Here is a 5,481-nt window from a genome sequence, read left to right on the forward strand (position 1 = left end):
CCTTTAACTTTACATATTCTTTAGTCCATGACTTACACACACATTTACAAAGTAAATTACCAAGGTCAATGTGTGAACAAGTATACACTGAACTAGGCTGTCTCAGAAATGTTTATTTCAATGACTAATAAGAAATTATATTCAACATCAAGCATATGTTCAGTGATGCTAAACAAGTTTTCACACTAATTTGTTCTTTCTAAGATTTGTTTTGTTTTAAACCTCTTATCGTCAAATACAATAATTATAATTTCAATTTCCTTAAGTAATTCTTTTAATGTATTTTCACCACAAATGTTTCTTTCTACAGTTTGGTGAAATGTAATTAGCAGTTAAGAATTGTTAAATTTTTTTAAAAAATTGTTAAATTTACTTTAGACATGCAACATTATTTGTTTTATGTCAATACTGGAATATATTAAAATCTTTTAAGGTCTGACAATTAATTTTGCAAACTTGTCCTAGAAAATGCTACCGTGTTTCCCCAAAAATAAGACACTGTCTTATATTTATTTTTTCTCAAGAAGACACACTAGGGTTTATTTTCAGGGGATGTCTCTGCGCCAAAATGCATGGCTTGGCTATGCAGATAAACTACATAGCCATGCCCATCACTAGGTCTCATTATTGGGGTAGGGTTTATATTTAATAAATGCATAGAAATCCTGCTAGAGCTTATTTCGGGGGTAGGTCTTATTTTCGGGGAACACAGTATATACGTCATTGCCTAATGTCACCCTGGTCATCTTTGAGGTACTCCCTTTGGGAACCTATGCACCAATGCTGGTGCCTAGTCTACCCTTCAAAGCAATTTTGAAAATCTTTTTCTGGAATGGCCATCGCATGGCCGTTGTCACCAGATGGCCAATGGGAGTACCTTAAAGGTGACCATAGAGATATTCAATAGTGAAGTATATACTTTTTCTAGGATGAGTGTTCAAGCTTAATTTTTAGACCTCATATGATGACAGCTCTGATGGACATTCCAAAAAAAGAATTCCAAAATTGCTTTGAAGGTTAGCCCAGATGCTGTCATTGGTGCATAGCTTCCCTAGGGAGTACTTAAAAAGTGAATGTAGTGATAATCAACAATAAAGTATGCAGCACTTTTTCTAGGATGAATTCATGAACTTAATTGTCAGACTATTGTATAATAAAATGATGAATGGTTTGTATTTCTATTAGTTAATGTTTGTACACTATTGGTATTGGAAATATTGGTATACATCCATATACGATTCTCCTCTTCTTTATATAAACACAAAAAAACCATTCTTCCCAACAATTTTGCAATTAGAGCTAAATGCTAGCTCTTGTTCAATGGTTTTCAAGCAAAAGCAATTTTGTCTCCTCAACTCCTGGAGACATCTTTGGTTATCACAGCCAGAGGGGTTACTACTGGCATTTAGAACACAGAAGCCAGGGATGCTGCTACGCATCCACCAATGCCCGGAAAAGCATCCGACATCAAAGAATTATTTAGCCCAGCCAAGGCTGAGAAGCCTTTTTCTAGGCAATGAAATCTAAGTGGAAGTAATGCAGGTCACTTTCAGGCTGAAGCTTTCAAGGACCTATCTTCTCTATTAAAGGCAACTGTAGAAACCATGTGTTGAAAATACCCCAACATGCAATTGGTCTGGCCTTTCTAAGCCATCACAGAGAAAAGGGCTACCCTGGAATGTTCCCTGAGTCTTTACAGATTTGTTTTATCATAACATAAATCTGTTTTCCTCTTTTGCCTTCACTGTATGTCTTAAACCAGATACCAAAGCTAGTTTCTCACTGTAGCATAACCTATTCTAATTCTTACTAATACAGTTATTTTATAAATTTTCACTTATATGCTTATAAATATAGTACTTTTTAAAAACACTTGCTCAAATCATGTATCAAGTGCCTTTCAAATGTAACCTACTTTTCAAAAAAGTATATTTTATTATTCTAGTCACTAATACGTGCTGAAGATAAAATATTCAAGCAAAAACAGGATTTGAAGAATGTTATATTAAACACTAGCTGGCAGTACACTCAATAATTCTCAGAACATAGAACATAATTGCATGTGTGTAGAAAGAAGAGACCACCCAAGTCTGAAAATGAAGTTGAGAAACTATAACTTCCAGGAGGTGTAGAATATTTTTGTCCAAAAGTCATAGGAATATGAAATAAGAGATTTGCAAATGATATTTTCCACAACAGAGTAGCTGTTACACTGCATTTCACAGCTGCCTAGCTACAGCAAGTGATGTATGTTTAGATCACAAGGAATGGGGGCTTAGCAAGGCAATCCAATAACATCTATGTTGGAGCCAAGAATAAAATCCAAGGAAAATGCCTCTAGTTAATCACTCTAATCACTCCCCATGTGCACCAGAGAAGGGCTCACATTCAAACCCAGTATGATCACAGGTACTTAGATTAGTCAAGAGCAGTTCTGTAAGGCTGATGCTCACAACATTTGCTAATGTTTATACTTTCCATTTTTTCCTTTCTCAGCTAAAGTCATAATAATAATTAGTAAAGTTTTCAAGTCATGCTTCAAGATATTTAATGACCACCACTTTATGAGGCATAAAGTTATTTGAAAAAGAACCAAAACCAAATAAGAAATCTGAGTCCAATCATGATGGCTCCAGAAATCTGAGTCCAATCATGATGGCTCCAGTGTACAAAAAATCGCCAAGTTTCAAAATGATGACACCTGTGGCTCATGCATTTAACTTTAGATTCTCATGACGGAGACATTTAATTGCCAAGGAAGAAATTAAAACCAGAACTGATATATCTATTTTTTTTTAAATCTGAAGTTACTTAATTCTCTGTGAGCTTACCTTGTGGCTACAGACCATTTAAAAATAATTTTGAAACTTTGTGACCTTGCTCATTTCCCTAACACAGTCCTATGAAAGCAAGATTCATGATGTCCTGGGAGGTGCATTTGATTTGTAGTTCTAGGGTTCTATTTTGATAATAGAAAGCTCTAAAAACACTGTGGACTATATGTAAAAATTGCTGAGTCTCTGACAGGCTATACCACAGAACACGAGGACCTCACTGTTCACCTAAAGAAGGGAGGAGGGAAAGTCCACACTGGAGAGCACCAGATACTCAACTCTGTTCCAGTATTAACTAACAAATTAATGTATTTTTTTCAAGGCTGGATAGAGTCAGTCCAGTTCACACAAGTCTCCCTACCTATTGCAAAGGGTGAAATAGGCCAATAGGAGAATTGACAAGACTGGTTTCTGAGCATGCTTAGGAACACAGATAAAACCCCACAACCCTGGCTAACTCAACAGAGAGATACAGAGGTTGCTCAGGGACAAAGATTACTAGCACAGTGTTTCTTATAATCATAGCACAGATGGACTAAAACTCCCAAATTCCTCCTCATCTTAATCAGAACAGGTGTCAAGACCAGGCATGAAGGGTGTTTGTTGCTATTCACTTCAGAACCAAGGAAAGGCAGTGACTGAAAAAATATGTGAGCTGACTAAATTTAGCTCCTGAAATCTTTTTGTTTATTTTACATTTTTAAAAATGCTTTAATACTCTCCTTAGAAGCACTAATGTCATTTTTGAATCCAAATACTACTCAATATATAAATATTCCAGCTCTAGGGATAAGTAGAGTCAGTATTATAATTTCCTGTTGACAGTACATAAGAAATTAGAAATTTGAGAGTTAAAATTAAGAGAAAACACTCAGTTGTTTATATTTATTACATAGTTAGAAACTAATGTAAATACTGAGATCAGTTTGCACAAAGTATAAAACAATTTATCATCGCATGAAACATGTTATATTGCATGACCTTTATTTTCTGACTGCATTTAAATTGCATCCACTATTACCTTCACTAGACTGTGAAAGTGGAGAATGCATATTATTCATCTTCATAACTCTTTCAGTTACCTGACTCATAGTAGGTACTCCTTCCAGTAATGTTCCCTAAAGGACTACTTCAAAATCAAGGTTATGACATTTCTGGAAGTCATGAGCTTTATGATCTTGGCTTGATGTTAAGTGTAATAAGAATTATGGCTATTCTCCCCAGAAAAGTTGATCAATAAAGCAATAATATTATTAACATCAAGTACAAAGCCCTCTGGGATTTCATGAATTCCATTTTAATTTTGTCTATAGGGAAAAAAATTCCCAGGAAGCCATGGTGAGATGACCCTAAAATACAATTATCAAACTGCAAGCAGGCTAAGTTTAATAACCCAAGTTCAGCTGAATTATTTTACAATTGTTTTGAAGCATGCAGACTTAAGTAGTTTGTTTTTTTAATTGCATTGTAATACATTGTTCCTAATAAAGGAAATTCTCTGACACTTAAATAAATTTTAAAACCAAATAATAGAAAAGGGAAAGGGATAGTTGTAAGAATCAATTTATCAATTTTATAACTAAAACAATGTGAAGTAGAAATAGTGAAAGATAATAGACAAACATACACATTATTTTAGCTAATTCCTTTATAGTACTTTATTTTCTGAAGTTACAAATAAAGATTTGATTACATAAAACCTTACGTTAAAAATATCCATGAAGATACATGACCTCCATGAATGGTGTTGAATGTTTGGAGTTAAGATGTCAAGTGCACAGTATCACAGGATGGAGAAAATACCCCCATTGTTAACTTGTCTTTGGAACACAGACTGCAGAATGTTCCATAAACAAAGGTATCATCTCACTACTCCTTTTTTATTACCAGAATATTCAATATATACCCATGGTTTTTACAATACAGTTTAGAATCTAAAGACTGTTTAAAACCTCCTTAGAAATACATGACAAAAATACCTACTGGAGATAGTTAATAGCTAGCTGCTCCTTTAACTAAGGACCAGATTTCTGGACTCTCATAGTTATTTGCTATTGATCCCTACACTTAAGTTGTTAAACTCAGCCTGCCCAGTCCCTGTGCCTTGACCACAGAAAAATTCTTATGTGGCAAATATATGCTCATATGTCTTGCTATCTCATCTATCTCTTAGAAAGCCTTAGTAAGCATAGGTAGAGCTATGACAAAGGCAGAGAACACTCACAAAGCCACCAGATCAACTGCCTCAACCCACATTACCAATTTTGTATTACACTCAAGATTGCCCTTCTCTTTTCATGCTGAATGTGCAAATATCCAAAAGATAAGTGTTACTTTTAGATGTCTAATTAGAGTGGTTTTCACTAAATATGTATTTTTAAAATGTCAAATGTATCAAGAACCAGTTATTCTAGTCTTTTATCTTCTAACATTTTTTAAAGGCAAAAAGTAATAGAATTTTTTTTTGATATCACGATGTTATCCTTATTTATCATAGCTTCACAAGCTAGGTATCTCATTGTCCAATGAAACTTGAAGATGTGCTTGCTCTGGTAGCATATATACTAAAATTGGAATGATACAGAGAAGATTAGCACAACTCCTGGGCAAGAATAACACACAAATTTGTGAAGCATTCCATATTTTT

The 5,481-nt window shown here is 34.4% G+C and overlaps 1 non-coding gene across 1 annotated transcript; it reads left to right on the forward strand.

Annotated features, from left to right (window-relative positions):
- The first annotated feature begins 5,374 nt into the window (after positions 1-5,374).
- LOC111723265 lies at positions 5,375-5,481 on the forward strand. The gene has a single exon (XR_002771843.1). It is a non-coding gene; the product is annotated as a U6 spliceosomal RNA (small nuclear RNA).

Source organism: Otolemur garnettii, unplaced genomic scaffold (assembly GCF_000181295.1).
Source record: "Otolemur garnettii isolate 467f Iridium unplaced genomic scaffold, OtoGar3 scaffold00009, whole genome shotgun sequence".
NCBI classification, from domain to species: Eukaryota; Metazoa; Chordata; class Mammalia; order Primates; family Galagidae; genus Otolemur; species Otolemur garnettii.